The sequence below is a fragment of the Brienomyrus brachyistius genome, chromosome 6, assembly GCF_023856365.1.
Source record: "Brienomyrus brachyistius isolate T26 chromosome 6, BBRACH_0.4, whole genome shotgun sequence".
Classification (NCBI taxonomy): Eukaryota; Metazoa; Chordata; class Actinopteri; order Osteoglossiformes; family Mormyridae; genus Brienomyrus; species Brienomyrus brachyistius.
The window spans coordinates 23,251,989-23,278,382 of NC_064538.1; the positions used below are offsets into that span (position 1 = coordinate 23,251,989).

At 39.5% G+C, this 26,394-nt stretch overlaps 1 protein-coding gene across 1 annotated transcript in view; it reads right to left on the minus strand.

Moving 5' to 3' along the window:
• Nucleotides 1-23,814, minus strand: part of LOC125745309 (disks large-associated protein 4-like) — a 190,005-nt gene extending 166,191 nt beyond the window's left edge. Inside the window, exon 1 of the mRNA XM_049018015.1 lies at nt 23,465-23,814. The gene's annotated coding sequence lies outside the window, so the exon portion shown is untranslated. The remainder of the gene's footprint in view (nt 1-23,464) is intronic.
• Between the last annotated feature and the right edge of the window lie 2,580 nt (nt 23,815-26,394).

A 26,394-nucleotide genomic window follows, 5' to 3' on the forward strand; every position in this document is an offset into this window, starting at 1 on the left:
GGAGATGGTCCTCAGCCGACAGCAGATGGAAGGTGGACTCATAGCAAAGACATAGAAGGGGATTGGAATTTTCAATTTACAATAAGGCCATCAAGCACAAATCGTTACTTATTCTAATAATACCACTCAAACCATTCCATATCACCAAACATTTTCAGTAACGCTTTACTTAAGGCCATATTACTTAGTAATTTATAAACACATTGCCTCATTTATTGTTACCATTTGCACTTCGTCGATATGTCTCTTGTCTTGTCAGTCTGTCTTGCGTCTTGTCATCTGTCTTGTTACATAGAATGTCTATTCAAATTCAACCAAAATTTTGTAATCTAGATGAAACTTTCTAGTTCTAATTGGAGGGTACGCACACCAGTGGGCAAGAAACGGCATTTCGGTTCTCATGTATGTCTTGCACATAAAATGTGATTTGACAATAAAATATCTTTGAACTTTTGAACTGTAACATTCATAACAAACATTAATGCATTCGTAAAGCATTATACTATAAATATTTATCAAAAGGCATAACACATTCATAACAAATAATGATGCATTCATAAAGCATCATACTATAAACATTTATCAAAAGGCATAACACATTATAGCCATGTTTATTACGCTTTATGAATGTTTTATGAAGCTCTCATCTATAATGCATTATAGATACCTTTATAATGCATTATAATGGTCAGTATAAACATTAAGGACGCTTTGTACTGCTTTATAAAGGTATCTATAGTGTATGAATGCATTTTAATGCATTACGAATGTGTTTATAAATTACTAAGAACATGGCGGTAAGTAAAATGTTACCACATTTTCTATCAACTGTGCGCTATAGGTGAACATCTGTCAAGCTCCATAGTGGTGCCCCTACACCCTGCTGCAATGGGATGGGTGGGGCCGGCAGTCTAACGTCCCACCTAAGGTAAACGCTGGGTTGTCTCTCTCCATGGTACTTTGTAGAACAGTTTGCGAATTACTCAGAACGTTGCATGCAGTCCAAAGCCCACCCTGATGCCATATTTAGGGACATGGAGAGCTGAACACTAAGTCCTCTTCAGGTTTGCTGTTGATGAGCTGTGAATCTTCCTGTTAAATTCCCTCATGCTTACTTTACTAATCTTGCTGTCCCAAATGGCATAGCCATCTCCACAGGCATTACATGGGAGCCAGGAACAAATCATCTTCATCAATCCTGACTATATAGTTTTCAGCATGAGGAAAACCCTGAACAGTGCGGCTGTTTTAATCAAGGTTAAGAATGTCATTAGGTACCCGACGCACTATATGTTCCCTCTATAAGTAAACAGGATACCAAGTGCTCTGCACATACAGAAAGAGAGCATTCTTTATGTCTCACACAAACACACTGGAGTGGAAGAATTGATGAGCTGTGCATTAAGTTGACTGTAAAAGTAAGCTCTTCCAAATTGGATGATGAAGAACGATCTGGGTCATTTCACATTTACATCTGCTTTACTGGTGCCCAACCAGGTTCTACTTTAAAGGTGCACTGACTTTTCTGTGACATATTCAATCTGAGTGATCCTCTATCAGGCTGCATATTCTCTGAATTTAATTACTGAGGAAATCCCAACAAAGCATCTCTGAGCTTTCGAGACAGTGGATTTGAGGCCTTAAAATCAAAAGAAGCTCATCGTGGCATTTGTCTTGGTTTTCATTTAGGTTGCTTCCTGTTGCTGTTGCCATGATAAATCTAGTTCCACCTCAATGGCATGGAAATCGCACAGTGGAGGGATATACGGCCCTTTGGTGTCTCACACATACTTACTGCTGTTTTTTAAAAATTACCCATCCTTTTAAAAATCCCCCAATCCCACAGTACTCATATATACAGCAGGACATTTATGAAAGTAATCATGGTTTAGTTTAGCATGCTCCCTACAGGATTTTGCAACCTGCAGATCTTAAGCCCTGTTCACTTATGCCTGTTCCACATTACTATCTGTCTAGCCAGTGCCAGTCCTGGGCTACACAACATTAAACATAGATAGAACGTTTTGGTTGTACACTGTTAAATGCAATAGAAAGATGGAAACCTATTTCTCATCTTCACTGTAGAACGGTCACCATGCTTTTCTATACTTTTCTATATTGGCAAAGTTCTGATGTATAGGTTCACACAGATTACCAGACAAACATATTAGAGCGTACTGCTTATATGCTGGTTTTGGGAGGCCAAATGCATGCGGCACTTAAGCATCAGATAAATCAATACCCAAAATGCAAGAAGCACGTACAGGCTGCTACTGTTGAATATAATAAAGATTCTAGTTCTCTGCATATGTTGGCTAAATTAATTGATTTTCTCCTGCTATGATTTTTTTTCCTTGTGGGCTTCCTGTTTCTCTGATGTATTCACAGCAAAATACAGAGGCAGATGGCTGAAAATTCCATGCGTACGTGTTTGTTTGTGGCTGTGTGTATGTATATGCCTGTGTGTGGATGCCTTTTTCCACAAGAAAAACAAGCATGATTAATTGTTGATGGGTCATTAAATGTCATGACAAGGACAACATATGGAACATTTTATTCAAAAATCACATTATCGTCATGAAATATAAAGTTAATCTGCCAGATGGATTCATAATATTACAGGGAATCTAACAAGCAACCCAGTTCTCCAGCAAAACATACACAGCAGGGTAACAATCAGCAGAGTGACTTTGATACACATTGTCACTTGGTTAGTTGGTGTACAGCAGGACTGTGAATACCTTTCCCATAATTGCACCACCAAGTAACATTGCTTTGGATCCCTTTTAGGAAAAAAAAGTATTTAATGTAAAGCTGAACAACAATCAATACTTAATTATCTTAAGTAATCCAAATGTATGTGTGCTGCTATTTAAACAGGATTGCAGATACTGCTGTACTTTTAATCAATGTCAGCTTTCCACAACCAGTCAGCTTGAGACAGCAAGTTAAATGATTCTCAGATCCTGGAAAAATGTGCCTTTTCTCAAAAATGGATGGAAATGCTGAGGATTGCTGCCTAGGATTGATTGCAGCTCGACATGTGGATGGATGAGCATTGTGCCTTGCTGCTCAGGCAGGTTTTGCTACTGACCATGAACATGAAATGACCTTGGAGACCATGAAATCCTACCAGCACTTTGAACTTTCCATGGTGAAGGTCAAACTGTTTGTTCCAGTGACACAACCCAAGACACATAATGCTTTTGTGATATAAGGATGATACACTTCTTGGTAATCTATTTCTGCAGTCAATAAAGTTAATCTAATGTCATCTAATCTTCATGGGGCTGCTTTGGTCATGTGCAATTGTTGTCCAGCAGTGGAGCCAGAAATCACAGTGTGGGTGGACAAGCAGAAATCAGGTGGGCCAGCCCAATACCAATTCACTTGGTGACAAAATCACACTACTGACTCAACAATATATATTTTTTTAAATCATTTTTTAAATGACCTGTGGCATTATTAAGACCAAACGAACAAAGAGAAAGAAAAATCTATCTGCCTTTAAATAGCACATTTTTTCTAGTTGAACAAACCACAAACATACATTCCTGTCCAACAGTCATTTTATCGTACTGTATCGCTTACAGTGCACGCTGAATGGGTGGGCTCAGGACTACTCAGGACCACTTCTTCTGTAACAAGTTGTCGTTCTGAGTGGTAACATCACCTGCATTCAGTTAACACACCTCCCCCCCCCCCCCATGCTGCTTAGAGACTTTCAAAGGGCCTGTCCGAATCCAGTCTGCCTACAAATTCTTAAATCACCTTTCTTGAAGTATCCACTCAGCAAACATCCTTCTCTGGTCCCTTCTGCTAGGTCATATTTCTCCTTTTAAATGGGTTCTGTTTCAGTTTGGGGAGAGACAAGGGACTGGATACTTACCACGAGACCATTATGCAACACTCATGCTAGTTTGTTGATTTCAGAGCTTTGTCTGTTTATGTATGTTTGCCCCCTGTAGAATACAGTTACTATCCGCTTGCTGTTTTAAGCACCTGGATAAGTGCATCCACAGGATTAATCAGTAAATGACCATTAAATTGTAATATTTTATTAATATTTAGCTGTGCCTACATAATTTAAAGAGAGATATTTAGCTTTATAAAGAAATTATATGTTCATGACTAATATACAGCGGGTTTTCACAGTGGTAGGATATTGGTCTGAATAAGTGGTGAATTAGTGAGAAAAATGACTAACAAATTATTCAGCATAAAATCCTCAAAAATTAAGAGGTTAATGAGTCCTTAATTGTTTGCAGTATTAGGAGCAATGTTCCAAGAACGAATCATATTTATTCATTTGTTTGTTTATAATTAACTTTTAAAATTAACATTTTAGGCAGGTTCTAGTATTCAAGACATATTAATTCTTTCATTTATTTAACTTGTGAATGGTTTTTATCAGTTTATCAGACTGATAATCATGTTATCTGCTTAACAGACTTAAATAATCTAGCAGATGATTGAAGCGATGATCATGGCTCTCCTGGCAGAACATCTCTGCTCTGTCCCAACCATTAATTGAGTTGCTGCAGCACGTTGCCATTGACAATCACAATTAAGATTTGTACAGACAGTATAATATTTTTTAATTCATTAACTTGTTTGTTTATGATGGTAATGCAACACTTGGACATTTCCACAGCAGGTTTTATTTCATTTTATTTTTTATGAAGAGTACAGTGGTACCTTGATTTGCGACCATTATTCGCTCCGGAAACGTGCTTGAAATCCAAAGCACTCGTATATCAAAGCAAATTTTCCCATTAGAAATAATGGAAATTCAGATGATTCGTTCCACAAGCCCAAAATATTCATATTAATATAAATATAAAAATATTAAATATTATAAATGATTAATACAAAATATAAAGTAAAAATACATAAAACAAATTAACCTGCACTTTACCTTTGAAAATAATCGTGGATGGTGTGAGGGAGATGAGAGAGAGGAGAAGAGGAGAATTATTTTTTAGGACGACTTTCACTATAACTAACGGAATCACTGCTATCTGTTCGCTCACTGGAATCTTTTCCAGTGTGACTTTAACAAGGACCCTATCCAATGACAGCTGCTTTTGTCTCCTTTTTGATTTTGCAGAAATGTGACATTGCATTGTTGTTAAACAGATTCATCACTCGCACTGTTATGGCCTTATTCAGATGGTGCTTTTCTACTAAATTTTGACTATACGAGTGAGGCACGCCGACTGAGACCGAGCATGGGAAATGATTACCCACAATTCCACAGCGAGAGAGAAGAACCATCGGCTCAGTTGTGATCACGTGATGCTAGGCAAACAAAGCGTATATGTAATACTCGTATTACAAGATCTCGCTCGTTTATCAAGTTAAAATTTAGTTTTAAAATTTGCTCATCTTTCAAAACACTCACAGAGCAAGTTACTTGCGATCCAAGGTTTTACTGTATTTGTTCTGATGCAAGAATATATATATATATATATATATATATATATATATATATATATATATATATATATATATATATATATATATATATATATATATAGGCACTGTCACCCTAGTTCCCTTTTCCAGGTTTTACCTTTGATTTAAGATGAATGACGAACTTATCATTAAGATCTGGCTGCATGCATCATTAGCATCAAGAACGTCAAACCAAAAACATCAGTTTAGCAAAGTTTCAATGCATTGCATATTGATGTGTGTGATGCTTGTGCTCGAATTGGATACATCATTACCAGACTGCCAGAGCAGAAGAATCCCTTATGCACAACATCGACAGCCTGATCCTTCTTGGTCATTATAGAGCGGTGTAAAATTGTGTGTTCCGGATGCTCTACTACAGGCAGGATAAACAAGAAGCCACAGCAAATGGAAAATGATATTCAAAAGCCCTAAGACTTTTCAATCTCAGACATGTATCAAACATCAGAAATTCATCGCAGACATGTATCAAACTCTGTAATCCATCATCTGTCAGCTGCCTGGCTAATTACAAAGGATTAACACTGCAGAAATCCCATCTTCTACTATAAAATCAATAAAATGTAACTGTGCTCAAACTACACAAAGATAATTGTAATCAAAATGGATGGAAGCTTCTCAGTTTAAGGCATTTCTTAATTATGTCTGTGCCATTCAGTTTTTACTAAGCTCTATAAAAGGAATTTGGTTATGCCAAGTCATGTTATTGAAAGAGAGCAACCTAATGCGCATGTACTGCAGTGTTTATGAATTATGATGTCATCTCCTTCAGCTTCTTAGGTATCAATATTATGTATAATCAGATTTCATCACATATTCTTTTACAGAGGAGATATTTAAGCCTTTCCTTTTCCTCTAAAAATGAGTCAGTCTTAGGAGCATGACAGGCTAATACTCAAAGTAAAATTAATTAAAGTAAAAAACTAAGCTACAGTCTTCCGCAACACAAGTAAATCTCATCCTGTGTTTTTTTAAAATATATTTTTATATTTTAATAAGTTGCTGTATGCATATGCTTTTCTTCCTCTGAGCCTGTGAGGCTGTCTCAGTGCACTGCTCCCATAATCTGTTAAAAGTTATACAGCCCAATCAGTCAGAGGCTCATAAAACGTTCCTGTCTCATTCTTGGATCTGCAGTTGTCTGCCTATCAGGACACAGCAGCCCTCACCTGGCCCCCCCATGACACGCCTGGCCCCCCGCGACACGCCGGCCCTCGGTTAACCCTCCATCACACGCCGGCCCTCGCCTGGCCCCCCGCGACACGCCGGCCCCCGCCTGGCCGTCCATTACACACCAGACCCCCATGTGAGCTGCAGCAACACCATTGTCTTTAGAAAGCAACAAATCGGTGCCTGTTATATTAGTACAAACATACACACCTGTACAGAAATACATCAGGACATTTTGGTAGTAGTATCTTTTTGCAGTTTTAGCCCTTTTCCGCACCCTGCTGCCCATTCCATTTTTTTCCTCCCTGCTGCTCGTGTTAAACCCGTTTACACACCCATCCCAAAATAGCCCTGTCATGTGGTTCTGTTCACCACCCCCCTAGCAGACATCGTAGAGCTACCATATTTATTTTGCAAAACAGAAGTAAGAGATAGATTTATGGATAAGGTTGAGTGATGGCAGAAAAAAATGTACAGAACATTCACGGGAAAAGAGTGATAAGAAGGGCAGCATCGCTGCGAGGGTTAACTGTCATTTAATCTGCCACTTGACAGAGCTTGGTCTGCCATAGTCCCATCAGCAACACCTTTGTCACTTCGTATCCTAAAGTATCACTTACATGGGGCTTAGTTGTGTTTCTAGTGGGTCAAAGAAGAGGGGAAAAAAGCCTTAATTTATCACATAACACTGCATGCCACTCCAACCCCCAATCTGCCACTCCCCCCGCTCCAGGGGTACCTTGTTACAGAAGAAGTCATAAAGTCCACATTCACCATAATTCAATTCAGTAATCCTGTGGGAACATCTGCTCCTTTTAAACTTGATCACAGGAGACAGTTTCAACAGAGTAATGAATGCAAGCTGATTTAATCTGGTGCATGGCTCAAAACTGCTACAAATAATGTTCTCTCTCTCTGTGGGCATGTATATATTACATTGTGGGGACCAAATGTATGGCTGTGTGATATGACCAAAATCTCATATCTCGATCTATGTCATCTCATATCCCGATAACGATACATATCACGACTGCACCTCATATTTATGGGTTTTCTATACAGATCAGCTGCATTCGGAATTGGACAAAAATCCGCATGAAAAGGAGTGAGGTCACATGTAATGTTATCCACATATAGATGGGAAGTGATACACAAATGTGCAAAACCCTTTTCACATGTACAAATCACTCTTTTACAATCACGTGTACAAATTTTTGCGGATATAATTTTGCACAACACAAATTTAAAAATACAAATTTGTGGATTGTGTTTTGTGGGTTACAAATGATAAAGTCCAATAGAACCATACAAGTGCTTCATCCCATGAGGCATGTAACCTTGCAAACTGTCATCCATCCATCCATCCATTTTCCAAACCGCTTATCCTACTGAGTCGCGGGATGTCCGGAGCCTATCCCGGAAGCAATGGGCACGAGGCAGGGAACAACCCAGGATGGGGGGCAGCCCATCACAGGGCACACTCACACACCATTCACTCTCACATGCACACCTGCGGGCAATTTTGCAACTCCAATCAGCCTCAGCATGTTTTTTGGACTGTGGGGGAAACCGGAGTACCCGGAGGAAACCCCACGACGACATGGGGAGAACATGCAAACTCCACACACATGTAACCCAGGCGGAGACTTGAACCCGGGTCCCTGAGGTGTGAGGCAACAGTGCTAACCACTGCACCACCATGCCGCCCCCAACTGTCATCCAAATGATGAAAAAAAAACATTGCTAGAAACAGTGTATTTGCGCCACCATGAAATAAACAATAGAGTATAGTAGGAAACAACAGAGGTTTTTATTTCGTCATCTGATACATATCGCCATAATGCACAGAGTCCCCGCAAAGGTGTATGGTGCCCTTCTACTGGTATACAGGAACCAGGCCATACTCGACCCGTACTGCAAAGTAAGGACGGCTCGGTAAAGATGTTGCTGAGTTTGAAGAGTGACAGTGACATAAAACCAAAAGAGAACTAGCTGTGAGTCTTTTGTCCCGATATTTATGCTTAGCCGAAACTGGAGAAGTAAACTCAGCTAATGACAGCAAATGACATTCTTTACATTTGGTTAATACCGGATGGGAAACACTTCCTAGAAATAAAAGGTGACATTCTATGTCTTTATGTTGACCTTTGGACCGGGAACATAAATTTTATGAATATATAACAAAACTCATTTTACCTCATAGTCTCTTGTGTCTTTTCAGATATGAAAATGAAGCATTTTTGCTACCGAAATCAGAAGTTATGTTATTCATCAAGACTCTATTACATCCCAACCCATAGCAGAAGGCCAAGCTTTCCATACAGCCTTCTTTTTGGGTGACTATTTAACAAAGTTGGGTAAGTCAAGTCCAGGAAGTAAAAGTCCAGTCCAGGATTTTGTTTCAACTAACCAGTTGAGTACTTTGTGCCTCTGACTCTTTATGCTCACCTGGTTGGTTGAAACAAAATCTTAGTCTGGACTTTTACTCTCTGAACCTAAATTACTCAACTCTGCTATTTAAACACAGACACCTTTGCAAATGTACAAACTGATCCATATGGAGCTTCACGTCTTTCCACAGAGGTTACATGTACACTAATTGTCTGACTCTGCATAAGCTGCAAAGACCATATTAATTGGGGGTATTAAATAAAGAAACTTTGGTGTTGTTGCATTAGAATTACTTTTCAGCGCCTAGGGCAGGGGTGTCCAATCTTATCCGCAAAGGGCCAGTGTGTATGCAGGTTTTCACTGCAACTCCCTAATTAGATTACTAATTAGAGGACTGATTGGCTGAAGAGTCCTCACACCTGGTTTTGAACACCTGACCTACAGGTTATCCCAAAAACCTGCATGCACAGGTTTTTCCGCCCTTTGCGGATAAGATTGGACACCCCTGGCCTAGGGAAACCAATCAGTATACAGTAAATTATTTTTTTCTGGAGAAAAAAATGCTTTTTGTTCAAATCCACTATGCAGTGGAAATTCTGAGGGAAGTTTTCCGCAATATCTCAGAATGCTTATGAATATTTCCCAAGTATTGCTTTTTTGTAAATGCACAGGGATCCAAATTGATAGAAGCATTAGCGTGCGTGACATTGCTGCTTTAGCATTACTAGCGTAGAGGAGCCAGGTCTCTTGCAAGCCCCAAGATAGGTCAATAAAACATGCCCTGCTTCCTGTAGCTGGAGCCTGTGATTAAACATTCTTGGCAAAGGAATTCTTCCATGTGCCTTGATGCTGGTGACTCTTCCCATTTTCTGTCTGGACTGCCATTAGTGTGACTGTTTGAAAAGGCACTTACTGAAACTGATTTGCATGTTCCACTATTTTTCAGGGCTGTCTGTAGCAGGGTAATATGTATCAAGAAGCAACAAATAAGTAGAATAACTCATTTTATTTTCAAAGTGTTTTCATCTATGTATGCTTCTATACTTGGTAATTCAAAAATTCCTTCCATCTGTCTTCTAATCATGTGGGGAGGGGGGGGCGCTGGAGCCAATCCCAGAATTCACAGGGCATAAGGCTGGGATACCCCCTAAATGTGATGACAGTTCCTTGCAGTTCACATACACACAACCATATTACAGTATATAGAGACACTAGTTAACCAAACTGCATGTCTTTGGGGTGGAAGGAAACCTACTTGATTTGGGGAGAACAAATTTTACATTTTCAGAGCAGAGGCAAGACTTCATCCCCCAACCCAGGACGTGTTAGTAAGCAGTGCTGCCCACTGAACCATCAAACTACAGACCGAAAAAAACTTACTCTTATGCTCAGGTTCTAGAAAAGACTGACAAGTAAACAAATATTTGCAGATCAGATAACTCAGACAGGAGAAAGAAAAGACTGACAAGTAAACAAATATTTGCAAAGAAGTCAGATATAAAACGTAAAACTATATTACACAGGTCAAGCCTTAAATTGTCCTTGATTTAATCTAATTTTGAAGGTATGAAACACAAACAGGCACCCAGGGAACAGATCCATTAATTTCTCTGTATATGCAGGGATGGGGGAGGGGTGGCGGCTGGCAGAGAAATATAATTACAGGAAGACTACAGGCCAGCAGTCCTTCCTGAGTTTATTGACTGTCTGCACTGGTTTGATTCCTCTGCCCCATTCCTCCTGTCCAATGTTTCACCCCCTGAGAAATGGTGAAATGGGGGATATTACAGTGGCTCTCGATGCTGGAAAAGATGCAAATAAGGTGTCATTCTTCTGTTATTAAACCTTTAATTGCTTCCCTCCATGTCATTAAAGCTGATAGAGTATTAATATTCCAGAGTTATATGGCCTAGAAAACACAATGTCATGTTATCAGGAGTGAAGCTTTAATTGGATAATTTCATGGTAACGGCCATCGCGTCACTGAACTTCTCACCCTGCGTACGTTTCGAGTTTGTGAGTTTTCGACATCGGCTGAAAGCGGAATTTCTGTTCAATGTGACTTACAGAAAGGAAGCATCCTCGGGCTGTGTACTCATCTGCATGTCTGTATTCTTTTGTAGCTTTGCTATCTGTGTGCATTCTACGTCACTATGCTCCTTACAATTCCAGGCAACTAACTTTCACAGCAAAGATGCTAGTCAGTAGAGAATGTGACATATAAATATACTCTCCTTACACATCACACCTGGACTCATGTTCTGATTATTTGACTTTTCTCCACTCTACTTCGTGTAACATAATCCAGAAATGGTGTTTGTGGAAAAATGTATGTAGACGGCCTGCTGCATATCAAGCATATGCAGACTAATAGCTTACAGCCATACTATTCACTTTCTCTGTGGGAGACTTAAAATATGGCAACTATATATAAATAAGGCATCCAAATATGAGGCATTCAATTGATGAGCAGAGGCCAGAACAGCTGGGCCCGATCTGCATGGTGTGGAACTGTTAATTTATCAAGCAAAAAAATCCATTTTGATGCTTATGAAGAAGTTCCGAATCCACACAATATGATTGATTGGTCAGGGAGATAACTGAGGTTAGTGTACATTTATAATACAGCTATCTGTCTCTTAGCAACTTCTCCTGTTCAGAGTGTTCAGGATGTCTGTCCATGTAGCATGTAGACACACGCTATGGGCAAATCTGAGACACTAGCTACTGTAATATAACTGCTTGTCAATGTGATGCAGGAGGAACTTGAAGTCCTCATGTGACATGGGGGGGAGGGGGGCATTCAGACTCTGCACACACAGAGTGGGGGTGGGATTTTAACCCCCATCCCTGTGTCACGATACAAGTCAAGGACAGAGAACCCAAAGGTGGGGCAAACAGGAAGTGAAAACACAAGACAGGAATCAGGCTCAGGGGCGGAAACTATCCTGGGAAGTGAAGGGAAAGACGGGCCCTGGTGAGGACATGGAGAGGTCGTTACGTACAGCTACACCCAGATGGGGGTCAGGATCAGCAGTACTCCGTCAGGGTAAGGGCTCAGGAGTCTCAGGCACACAAACCCACACACGAGGAGACTCTCGTAATTAGTGAGAATTGGGGCAGAGAAGCATCCGGTAGTCGGAAATGCCAAGACAAATCCTCACTTCAATTAAAGCAGTCATACCGAATTTACACTAAGGCAATTACAAAGAGACTGACAACGGCTGTTAGAAGTCCAGTGAGCTAAATCAGGCAAGGGGGTGTGATTACAGCGAGCGATTGGGAGCCATACTCACACCCTGGAGGTGTGAGCCACAGTGCCACCCAATAACAACAAATAAATAATAATAATAATAATAATAATAATAATAATAAATAATAATACATGCATACATACTAGGCCTGCACGATGTACAATGTTCTACATTGCATGTTATGCCCTCTTAACCTATGTCTGCCTTTCCTTCCACATTATCACGCGATTAAAGCGTGGATCGATCCAGTGCAGTCTTGACAGATTGGGCGGGTGTTGTCAAAATCATTGCATTGGAAACTCTTCATGCAACCTGTTGTAGAGAGTATGCAGCCTCAGAAGGAGCATGGAGGGGGGGAAATAAATAAAAAATTCAATGGTTGGAAAGAAAAATGGACTCTGGCAAAGGTGGGACCTTTGCGAGATCCCGCAGTACTTTTCCATTACCATTAATAACTGCACTGTGTCCATTTATAGTACAAAAGATAGAATTTATTTAAATCACGGTCCTCAAAGTCTAAACACTGCTGATTTTCCAGCCTTCCTGTACCTGTGAGCCAGGTGTGAAGCCTCTGGCCAATCAGAATCAGGAATGATTAAACGAATTGCCTGGGAGAACCGAAAACACAGCCTGGATTTGGAATCAAGAGGCGAATCTGAAGAGCCCTGCTGAAAGGCTGGTTTTCCAGATTTCTTGCCATGCGAATCTTAATTAATATTTCAATGCTTGTGTGTGCACTTCATGTTCAATAGCCCAGCTGTCTTGCTTACATATTACATATTTCTGTGTCATTTATTATTATGTTATTATGTATAAGAATGCAGAAGGAATAGTATGCAGATCAGATAACTCAGACAGGGGAAAGAAAAGGCGGTGTGAGGCAGACCGGACACACAATGTGCCATGTAAGTATTTTTTATTTATTTCACATTTGGCATGTGCTGGGGCTCCTAAACTTTTTTCTTGTCTGGACCCCTGACATACATTCATATTTTGGATATTCTCAGCCATAGTCACTTTCAGAACACAGTTGCTGAATATTTAGACACAGAGGCCTAGCTGCAGTGTAACAGACCAGCCCATCCAACTGAGAATGGTGAGAAAGGCCCACATCTCGCAAAAGCCTCAGAATCCCTTAGCATCACAGACAGCTTTTTCACTGCATCCAGCTTATTGTTACAGCCAGCCGCCATTCACAATAAATAAGCTATAGTGCTGAACGTTAGAAAGGCCAGCACACTTGGTAACTTGGTATATCTGCAGCATGTCTGTTTCTCCGAGAAGCTCACTGGTAGATTCCAATATAAAAATACATGATGGCCACAAAAGTACTAGTCCACTCAAAGATAGAAGCATTCATTACCTTTCTGTATAAGGCTTCACGTCTTACGGCTCTCATAACCTGGGGTCTCCCCCAGGTTGGACATGTCCGAAACACCTCCCAAGGGAGGTGTCCAGGAGGCATGCTACACCGATGCCTGAACCCCCTCAACTGACTCCCTTTGAGGCGGAGGAGCAGCGGCTCCTGCTATGTTTTTACAGGGACTTTTGGTGGTCCGCAACAGCGGACCCCGTACCCCACACTCCTGAAGCACCCCCCCCGCAGGACTCCCAAGGGACACGATCACATGCCTTTTTCAAGTCCACAAAGCACATGTACTGTAGACTGGTTGGGCAAACTCCCATGAACTTCAGTATCATTGTGAGGGTGAAGAACTGGTCCAGTGTCCCACGACCAGTACAGAATCCTCATTGTTCCTCCTGGATCCGTGGAAGACCCTCCTCAACAATCCCCCAGCATAGACCTTCCCAGGGAGGCTGAGGAGTGAGATCCCCCTGAAGTTGGAAGACATCCTAGTTTTTAACTAGTCTATATATTACAACAGCATAATAGAATTCCTGAAATTCAGCTATGGCTTTTGGATTTGGTGCGTCACCTGAAAATTTTCAATGGCCTCATCTGGCCACCACTATGAAAAATTTCTGGGGGTTTACTGTTCAGAATCTGTAACACAATTAATGTTCTACTTGCTAGCTACAGAATACTACCTATGTGCAAACATTGTGATGACTGGAGTAAACAGTGTTTATAACCAAACACTATCTATCGATAAATGCCTGGAAGACATATAAATAACCAAAATAAGCAAAAAAAAAAAAATCACACATATCATGGTAACAGGTGTGTACAGTATGCAGTACCATTTTCCAACCGACCTACAGCATCTCGATGTTGGTGTAAAACTACGCTGTTATGTCTGTCAATGTGCTAAAGTCACCTCAGTATTTACAGTAAACATCCAATGTATACAAGTATTTGTTGACTCAACCAACAGCATACAGTGATCAGGTAATCATTACCTCAGCAAGTTATTTAACTAATTAAGTTAATAAATAAAGCGGACTAGTCAACAATCCCATGGAATGGCTGGGGTTTCCCTGAGGAGTGTTCTACTAGCCATCCAACAAGACGTCAGTAAATTTTTTGGAGAAGAAATTCTGTTGCATTTTTCTTGTGATACATTTCATTTGCATATATTCTGCTGTTAAATTATTTTTTTTCCTGAGCAAAAAACATATTTATTACCCAGATATGAAGCTTTGCTCTGATGTCTGCACAGTACTGTACAGTATGATGTTGAACAATGTTTAAAATTCGTTATTTATGACTTTGGATTCAATGCAAGAGAGTATTTGCCTGCTAAGAAGTGCCTGTCAAAATGAATGAAATGAAAGTAAATGAAATTGACTGAAATGAGGATGATGCCAGATGTGTGTGTGTGGGGGGGGGGTGGACATCTGCTGGATGACCAGATCCAGGAAACATCATCACGCCTCAGGTTATGAGAGCAAAGTGTCCCCAGTTACTCTAGGGATGCACATTAAAGAACCCTTTACATGAAGTTTCTGGCAAGCCAATCAGAAGTCTTGCCAGCTGGCTCTGAACTTCACAGAACCCTGTCCTGGTAAGTCTTGTGCAGAAAGGGTAGCGCTGACACGCACTGCACACGGAGGCAGCCAGAAAACAAAGGATGGCACCATAGCTTATGTCCTTGGCCCTGAAGGCAGAAGGCAGCCCATTCAAATTAGTGCAATATTACTTAATGCACCATTTGCCTACTGTAAATAAAATTGACCTGCATTGTTTTCCCTCTTTGCATATCTATTATATCACTTGATTATCTATTTACTTGAGTAATTATTAATCACAAACATTCCAGTTAATGCAGGAAATTTAGTTAACACTGACTAGGGAAAGGTGATTATAGGGAAGCACATTCTGAGCATGATACCCATTTCCTTACGGTTCCCATCTTGTGTTAAAAAGCCATACAGTAATTGCCACACAGTATGCTAACTCCTTATCCAAACCTTGAAGGTGTTCACTAAGATACCGATTGAAATATATCAAATGAACTTTGACCTCCATGCTTATATCTAGAACATCCAGTACCCAGAAGCAGTGTAGATCTCTTAGCCTGGATGTTTTTGTCCACACACTTAACTTAACTTTGCTATACAGCCAACATGCCCTTTCCAGGGATCTCTACTGTATAGATACTTTGTATCCAAGCTTGACTTGTTTTCATAGACCGTACTGGCATGACTGAGACTGATTTCATGGCAGGTTATTTAAGGCTGGTGTACGAATGAGTAAGTAGAATACCATGCAGGAGCATATTAATCATATCATCATTGCCGAATTAGGTAATAGTTTTTGTTACTTTTTTGTGACAGTGATAATTTCCTTGCAGCTTTGTATGGTGCAAACCAACGGTACAATACAGAAAAAACACTCCCAAATGAATGTGAAAAACTTAAGACACTAAAGCACAAAACAAAAAATATGAGAGTGGCACAGATGGCGCAACATAAAAACCGCTCAGATGCAATTATAAAACTTGAAGAGCCGAAATTTTGACTCTCCTTTGCTGCAGGAGAATCAACTGTACCCTCAGAGAGGGCTCAAGCAGGCGCTTCAGAATAAAGTTATATACATGCAAGCGAGCATGGGTTAGTCCCATTAATGAACACAATCGGCACCTTGTTGTGTGCCTTCTGATGCCAGTTTAATACCTCTAAGTGTTTGTTTGTGTGGGTGTGTGAATGGAAGAGTGTAATGGTTCCCACCCTTGCAAAAGCAGTCCTGACCTTCAATATAGTACAGCTGAGGAGAAGACACACAGTTCCCCTGGTTGAGTCCTGACAATTACATCCCAGTTTCAATACATCTGCTGACTGGGAACATGCCCCTCATCCAAACTGACAATGCCATTTCCCCCATTGGTTTTGCTCTAATTACTAATCAATAACAAAAACAAAATAAAAAAGTGTCATTTTTGTACAGTGCATACAGTATTTAAAGTTTGCAAAAACCAGATGTAGTTCCAGAATGTGATTATATCCAAAAATGCTATTTAACCTTGAGCTACTTCAGGTTTTACGAACTACTTTAACCCTTACAGTACCTGGCCGTTACTTAACCATAAGTAACCAAACAAAATACAAGACTTTGGCATGTTTCGTTTTTTGATTGTATTCACTGATTATTATAAGATTGAGTTTCCCCTTATTGGGCCCAGAAAAAAGTGTCCCCACAAGGGCAAAATAACAGGCTTATATTACACTGTGGGTATATTTGGTCCCCACACTATTAAATATATATAATGTGACCACACACACACTCACAGTATATTAACCATAAGTAACTAAACAAAACATAAGATCTTTGGCCATTTTAGTATTTTAATCGCTTTCACAGATTTTTATAAAATTAAAGTTTATATTGTGGTGACCTGATAAATATCCCCCAAGCTAAAAAGTAAGATTTTACTACATTGTGGGGTCCAAATGTCCAAAAGTCCCCCTTTTGTGCCATGAAAACAGTCCTGATCTGTCAAGGAATGTACTCCACAAGAGGGTGTACCGTGGTATCTGGAATCAAGACAGTAGTAGGAAATCGTTTAAGTCCTGCAAGTTGTGAGGTGGGGCTTCCATGGATCGGACTTGTTTGTCCAGCACATCCCACAGATACTTCATTGGATTGAAATCTGGAGAATTTAGAGGCCAAATCAACACCTTGAACTCTTCCCAAGGAAAAACGATACATCATGCGAGTGGCCAGTTTCGTGTATCAGAAGACATGATTCATCAGAACAAGCCACTTTCTGCCATTGTTTCATGGTCCAGCTCTGACACTCACATACCCACTATAGGCGCTTACAGCAGCGGACAGCAGTCAGCATGGGCACTCACCCACCTATGCAGCAAGCAGCAATGCACTGTGGGTTCTGGCACCTTTCTATAATAGACAGCATTACATTTTTCAGCAATTTGTGCTACAAGATATAAGATATCTTTGTTGTTACTGTACAAGTACAGTACTGTGCAAAAGTCTTAAGCAACCAAAGAAACGTTTAAAGTTGGTTACCTGGTAGAAGAGTAACACGATAAAAACTAGTAATAATTTCTTCTGTTTTCTAAAAAGTTACTGATATCTAGTTGGATGCCTAGATGAACACTGCTTCCGTTCCCAAACTTCTCCTCAGGGGCACCTCAGCCGTTCCATGATTTTGTTAAACTTCACCAACAGCTCAATTAAATAATTAAATATATTGGTTTAAAAAGTCAGTGACAGATTGACTAGCTGTATGAGGTGTGCTAGTGGCCAAGTCAAAAAATACATGGCTGCACTGGACGGTCGCTGCAAATACTAGGATGATTTTAGCAGAGGTTCTGAAATGGCTAAGCTGACAGACTTTGACAGGCATAATATCATAGTTTTACACCAACACAAGAATAATCTAAACATCATTTTCTTTGCCTGCCTAAGACTTTTGCACAGTACTGTACAATGAGATGATGAATTTAGGAGATCATCCTGTAGAAGCCTCAATAAAACTGTACAAGCTAAAGAAAATTCAAGAAAAAAAAACAGAAATAGTTAAATAAATAGCACATACTTTAGCAATTATAATACACAGTATAAAAGTACAGGAGGAATATTGCACATGAATTATTGCACGAGATAAATTATTTCAGCAGAGAAAATATGTGTGTGCATGCGTGTGTGTGTGTGTGCGTGTGTGTGTGTGTGTGATTAACCATGTGTAACCATTGACAAAATGACTTCGGTCATCAGGCAAGATAAGCTCAATTGTTTGCCATTATTCCTTGTTGTTTTGTAGGCAAAGAATTAGTTTACTCTAAATGAAAGAGCCAAGAGTTCAAAATCCTTTTATTCATAAAATACTGTTTTTGTTGATTATAGCTAATCCCTGTATATATTGTAAATAAGTATGGTCATTTTGTTCAGTTTTTTATTGTACAAAAGGAAATGTCAATGTAGTCATGCAATTAAGTCTTTCGGGAAATGTGAGGATTAGAGTTTTGTACCCGTTCGGATTATTGCCTGATTGCCCCTTACTGAAAAATGAAATGCTGTGCCCTGTCCTGAATTAATGTGGGATGCAATTATCTCATAGCTTCTGGACACATGATCAACCCCCCCCCCCCCCCCACACACACACACACTTAGTGAGGATTCATAGTTTGATCAAGGAAAGTGAGCATCTGCAGTTAGCCAAACACAGTGACACAGTGAGGAAAAAGCATGAGTTTCTGAGACAAGAAATGGTCATGAATAACAAATTAGCCCCTGTTTAAGCACATCATACCAGGGAAAAAGATGCTGATGCTTCCTAAATTATTATTTAATGTTCTCTCTTTCTGGGATTCCATAATAGGTAAGATTGAGCTACACTGAAAAAAAATATCAATTTCTGAGACCTGAGACGATGACAATAACTTAAAAACAACTTCATAACATTAACTGGCCATTATATTATTGAAAGTTAAATATATACCATAAATCCTGATTGTTTTGAAAAGCTGCCAAGCAGTTACTGTATCTGTAACACAACATGAACAACATTAAGCAATAACAGTGATTCCTATAGTTTTGTTGGCAACACTTTCTATGAATGCCATGTCTATTATAATAAACTGTATGAAAACATTCAAACCACATTATGCATTCATAAAACATTATAAGCATTGCTATAAATAATAATGAAAATAAACATACACTACAGCTATGTTTATTGTGCATTATGAATGCTTTATGAAGCTCTCATCTATAATGCACTATAGATACCTTCATAATGCAGTCCAAAGCATCCTCAATGCTTATAACAACCATCATAATGCATTATAAAGGTATCTATAGTGCATCATAGATGAAAGCTTCAAGAAAAGTGTTGGCTTCTTTTGAGCCAATGAAATTACACCTGAAATATTTTAATAATAATAATGAAATATTACAGCCTCCAAATATTCAAACATAATTAAAGGCAATACGATTTTATTCACGCATTACTAAATGCAATGCTTTTTTATTCGATTAGTTAAATTCGACGTGTTTTTTGGCATCAGTGACTTTTGTCATTAATTTACTTCCATAAATGAGGCAAAAGTTTTGACTTTAACTGAAAGGGAGCAGGGGAGTTACACACCTTAGGCTTCCTGCTTTACTGGCTAAATTGGTCAGGACCTGGGAATTCTAATATTTTACTAATTCTACAGATCCCTCCATTGGTCGATTACTCATCTTACATCATTATAAAAACTGAGCCAGACAGTGTTGGTGGAATGGATGCTGCCCCTCCTTTCTGGTTCCAATGCTTTTCTCACACTTACACAAATCCTACTGAGCAGGAAAAAATAAAACCGATCAAAACACACCAAACAGAGTGTTTTGGGCTCCATTCCTAAGAACTGCCTGCTATCTGTAAAGGTTTTCATTTGAAGAATTCCACTAAAATCCCCATTTTAGAAGTCCCACTTTAAAATAATGCTCCAATATTGTCGCAGCAGAAAATTACATTTTAAAGTGTTAATAATCGAGTGTAAAATGTACGGTTTTATGCTATCCATAGGCTACTGATCCCTCATGCATGTTAAGTAAAGTGAAACAGAGTGAAATATAAATGGATATTATTCACATATTACAGTTTCATTATAATGCTGTTACACAGTATTATACAGCAGCAATACTACACACACACCAAACAATAAAGACAACAAACATTTCAATGAAATGAAGTAAACAAATGGGTCAGTGGGTGCCTCTGATTGGCAGGTCGTCAGTTCAAATCCCTGGGTTGGCAGAATGATTGCACTGTTGGGTCCCCAAGCAAGACCCTTAATCCCCCGATTGGCTCAGGGACTGGACAACCCTGCTTTCTCCAAAGAAAAGAAAGCATGCCGCTTTACATAAATGCACCTGCTAATTTAATGTAAATCAAAATAAATGTGAATTGATAACACTGGATATAGCATTGTCTTTAAATCAGCTCAATAGCGGGAAATTAAACTCATCTAATAGCACACTTGTTAAGTTCACCTGGCAAATGTACTGAAGCTCAGAGTGATATAGGCTTACAGTCACTGCACTCACTGGAGCACGTGGATGGTACTGTGTGCGCTCGCTGTCAGGAATACTAATTACGCAGCCAGCCAATAAATGCACTCAGAGAAGAGCAGCGCATATGCATATGTTATGTCTTGTGTGTTATGAAAACGTGTGAAGGGAAAATGTAATTCTGCTGAAATCCCATAAAAAGAGAGGAGACCTGGTGATTTTTCTCCATCACAGGACTGACTATGGACCCAATGGATGCAGTAGTGAAGAAGATGTTAATCGATATTATGAACTATTCTGCCCTTCTGCTTCAGGGGGTGCTATCCTGGAGCTCATTTAGCCACTGGCTCATTCCTCCACGGGGTGCTGAAAAATGCTACTGGGGATGCAACCCCTCCTAACGTGCCACCGTGCCATCCATAACATGTCAGGAAGCATCCCGTCATTTAAAAATTCAAATCCAGTGCAATCTGCTATTATCATTACTAATTTATCATTATTAATTATTATTATTAACCCACGTTAGTTTGTGTACGTTTAAGTGACATGGGGTGTGACGTCATGCCATCCTTCACAGGCGACTGTCAAACTGGCAGACATCACAGGGAGCTGCGCTGCTTCAAAACATGTAATGTTTTTACTCGTGGCATCAGGCAAAAGCTGAGGCTAGTAAAAGGGCAAAAGGGTGTTACTGATTTGGAAAACAAGCACTGTGCTTTAGCAGAGGCACAGAGGATCCACATGACTGCCAGAAGACATGATAGCATCTAACCTTGCAATGCCATGTTTTGGTGAAATGCTCTCAGCTAAACATGTATGAAATAACACTGCAAAATGCGACTGATGTTCCTTTGATTAGCAGCCTTTTGTTACAACATAGTTTGGGTCTCTTTCTCGCTCTCAGCTGGCCTGCAAGAGAGCTCTGAGCTGTCACAACAATGCTCTTCACTTTGTCTCTCAAAAGACTTGTTGTGGGCCCAGCATGAATTATTAAACATCCCCAACTGCTGAATTGGAGTTTTAATTGTTCAATTCCTAGCCTACGATGGCCATGTAAGTCTTAACTCTGCATTATAAATTCTCATACTGTCACTCTGTTTTCTATCAGGAATACAATCCCTGTCCATCTCCACCAGAGAGGCAAAGTCCCACACCACACTTAGCAATTCCATTCATATCCATAACAGGATCGAGGTACTCGGCAAAGTCAGTTATTGTAGAAGAATTTACTCCTATGCAACAGTAGGTATCACTGGTCACCTGTAATGCAGTGGGAGGTCAGAATAGGACAGACCGATAGAATATTAAATTTAGGGGCAACATTACATATTACATTACTTATAGAGCATTTGATACACGTTACAGTGCATGAGTAAATTAACAAAGTATACTTTTAGCAGGAAGGCAGCAACTGGGAAAAACCTTAAGACCAATCAAATTTTGCAGTGCTTCTTAAAATTACCAAATGCTGTGTTTAGAAAACAACAACAACAACAAAACCACATGTCCTCACATACTTAATGATCATACACAGAACAGTGTGGGTGAAATCACCCAAGCAAACATTTTACATCCATTAGATATCAGCAGTCCATCTGTGCATTCACATAATTACAGAGTACACTGGTACATTGCTCAGTTACTCGTTTGTGCAAATCTCCAATGGTTATGATACCTTTGCTGCGCAAAATAAAAAGCAGTAAACAAAACAGTCTTGTATACGTCTTGACAAACAAGGGAGAGAAGTACACAGAAAAACAATATGACGAGTGGAAGGAAATTTTTCGTCAGTTACATGCAGCACCTTTCCTTTAAATATTGCACATCATAATTTCCACTTGATAATTATGTTTGGTACAGGTAGATGACATATGTCTCTACAGTGCCTTCTTGTCTTTTACAGTGACCTACAGTTCCTTATCCTTCACCAGTTATTGCTCATCCCTTGGCAGAACAAATTATGTGATACAGAATGAAGAAAACGACCTTTGAAGAGTGCCAAGTCAATAAATGAACGAAGAAATTAGTCTATGTATTGCTGTAGTTGCCGTCATTTTCATATATCTAACAGCAGCCTTTTTGCATTAATGCTGTCATGCAAGACTACATTACTGAGTGACGTTTTCGATCGTTTTTCACCTTTTATTTGGCTTTTTAAGGGGACTTGATCTCGCCTGTTGTAGATTGCTTATATGTCTTGTGTGATGGTGTAAACAGACGTGCAGGAAGGCAAATGCCACAGTACATCCTTGCGTCAAACTAAAACCCGAGCTTTGGAAATCGAAACTGGACTGTAGTTATCCATTACTTTCCTTACCATTCCATGGTCATCATCCAAGGCCAGAAAACATACAACATTTAAAGCAGTTATGGTAATTAAACTGTCTTTGATTTAGAGGCAAAGCTTTCACCCGACACCAGTTTTCACACCATTTTTTGAAACGACCACATCACAATACATAACTGTAGCAATGCAAAATAAAAGTATGGGGAATCCTTGGCAAACGCGACATAAATTGCGTTTGTCAGCGTGATTTTAATTATCCAAAACATGGAATCAATGATCTTCTAATGCCTTTGGAATCCAATACGGCAAACAGAGATTAATAATGTTTTTAAAACAAAACGGTCACGTAGAAAAAGGGAATTTACGGTTTCCTTAAGCATAGACTGCCAGTCTTAAATGCGTTTCATAATATAGATGTGAAACTTCCATAAAACTGGCATTTTATAATCAATACATTCCTACCTGTTATCCGTCAGATGTGTGTGGGTTTGTGGAACTGAAGCAGCCGTGATATCCTGTCCCTACTGGCGGCGCGTCCGTAAAATCAGATTTTCTGAAAACCGGCAAAGCCCGTCGAATTACGTAAAAAATATATTAAATGGCATTAAGCAGTGCCATTATGAGTCGTGATCCGCGGATGCTTCTTCGGCAGTATTATTTGACAAAAAAGGCTGGTTGTCCGTCTTCTCCGTGTGCGTCAAAGGCTTGAAGGGGAAAAGCGGGCGCCCGGTTCGTAGTGATCCCCATAAGAGCCGTTCATTCACGTTTGCAGTATAAGGAGACGGTGAGGCAGGCAATGATGCTGCAGCGTTCGGCGGTCCATTGGGATTTCGGTGGAGCGAGGGAGAGAAGGAGGGAGAGTGAAGGGAGATAGAGGGAGGGAGTGAGGGAGGGAGGGGAGCAGTGAAACATACAGGAAATCAGTTCTGAAAGCAAAATAAGGGCCTGGAATCCAACGTTTTAGGAAAATTAGCACCCTGGACAAACATTTTCTTTTCCTGAAGGAGGAACCAGGAGCAGACAAAAAATATGCCTTGTACAGTACATGAGAAAATGCTGCGTTTTATAGTGCAGCAGTGATAGAGGTTACAGGTTCAAATCTCAGGAGGACCATCTGTAGTACACCTGACAATGGTACTTACAATGGTAATTAATCTAAATTTCACCCATAATATACCCAGCTTATTACAGGTTAAAACCACAAAAAAGGTTATTTATATAATGGTATTATCTAATCAACTTGTAAAAATATGATCACCTCAAAGGCAATATTTTGAAAGAAAAATATTTTTGTGCTTTTGTTTTATTTTGATACTCCATGTGATACTACTGGCTTCTGCATGAAACACGCATTTTTCATTGTATGATTCTTTTAATGAATGGTTTCTATATTTGTTTCTATATTTGTTTATTAAGAAAGTATTTTTAGTTCCTTAAAGTAAAATTATTTAGTAGTACTGTCAAGTAAAGCCATAGTCGATTCCAAACTGCATTTCTGACAGCGAAGGAACTCGCCTGGTACTTAATAAAGCTCATTTTATTTACCTCGACTACTGACAAAAGTACAGACAAAGAATGCCTTAAACCAAACCGTCCCAACCACCATGCTAGGATTTTGGTCTGGTGGTCCCCAAGTCCCTGGCTGTGCAGTCTATGCAGAACCTTAACAGGAGTGACAACCACAAGGTCACATGGACATTTTACAATCCCATTATCACTGAGGTAACAGTGCAGATGTTACAGTTTGCAAAGGATCTGTTCAGCAATCCATCCAGATTTTGTGACAGACGAAAGTACTCGCTTCCAGTTTAAAAAAAAATCTGGAAAGGTAAATTTGAATAGGTGAAATACCCCCAAAATCAATACAAGACTTACATCCAGCCATCCACCTTCCCCCATTTATCTTGTACACTGCCCCACAGGGCCTGAAGCCTACACTATGGAGGGGAGGGCGCAAGACAAAGGAACACCTTTAATGTCCATGTAACAATTACTAACTGCAATAATAATACAAGGCACCTATACAACACAGGTATTTTGTATCATGGAGAGAAATTGGAGATTGTTTTTTTGTTATTTCAAGTTAGTTTTATACAGACAAAACAGTAGCAACATTTTTTCTAGTTTTTCAAGAGAGAGATTTGTAAGAAGACAGTAATAATTCAAGCATGCTTTCCCTGTTGCTGTACTACAGAGAAAGGTATGGGAAACCAGAGCTGGTTCATACAGTTTGTATGCACCTGGGACATCATGATACACATAATACATTATAATAACCTAACTACATGCAAATTAATCCTTAAGGTCTAAGCTAAAAATCTGACATTTGATTATGGAAAACAATTACCGTGTGTAGTTTGTTCAATTATAAAACCATATTGTGCAACCCCAAGACGGAGTTGTTTGGCACACATTGTGGGCTTGGTTTGCACAACATTAATATTCTAGGAATTTTTTAGCAATCCAGTAACATACAAAAATTTTGCTTTAATCCAAAGTACTCTAAAACCAAACATCCAATTGCAGTAAAATAAAGCTTCTGAATCTGTAAAGCACTCAAAAGATATAATCTGTTTAAACATTGTCTATTAAACTAATAAGAACAGCAATAAAACAATAAAACCTTGGCCATGTGAGTCACATGAAGACATCTAAAGTCAGATTTCTGTGACGGTTCTCTGTACTGGCTTGGCAATTAATCACTGTGCCAACCAACCCCAGTCTCCCCTACTTAAGCACAACATACTAATTAAATACCCTGGTATGGAATTTGGCAAAACTGTTAGTTACTTTGGATAGAATATGCTGGCCAAGCAATGAAATAATAATGTAGCCTATGTCTTCATGGGCTGGGAAACAGAGTAAAGTTATGTGGTTGCTAGGAAACAGCTTTTATTTGTTTAAAACAAATTGTCAGTAGAATATGTTATTTTTGTATGTTCTTTGAGCAGGTCCATATGAACTGGATACTTGGTATCACATTATATAATAATATGGAAGAAGCGGGGATTCAGGTTTAAATTTCCATGAGGCAGGTGTTGCTGTAATCATTGCTTAAGTCTACACTCCACTGTCTGAACTGATCACATTGGAGGCTTTGCCAGCTTTCTTATGCATGCCAAAAATCTTGTGTGCTGTTACTGGTTTTCAAAGGCTCACACATTTTGTTATCTCAAACCTGCCTCCACACTGCTGTTTAGCTGGATCCAGCAAGCATTTTATGTAACTGGTACAGTACAGGTGACAGAAACCTGGACCTTAACTGTTAAATATGACCTAGATGTGAACCAGACAGATGGTTTTCCCTGCACTTTTTGACGATACAGAGCTGTCTCTTCTACTCAGTGACAGGGTCGACATACTAATGAAGTAGCATTGCTTCGAATGACCAA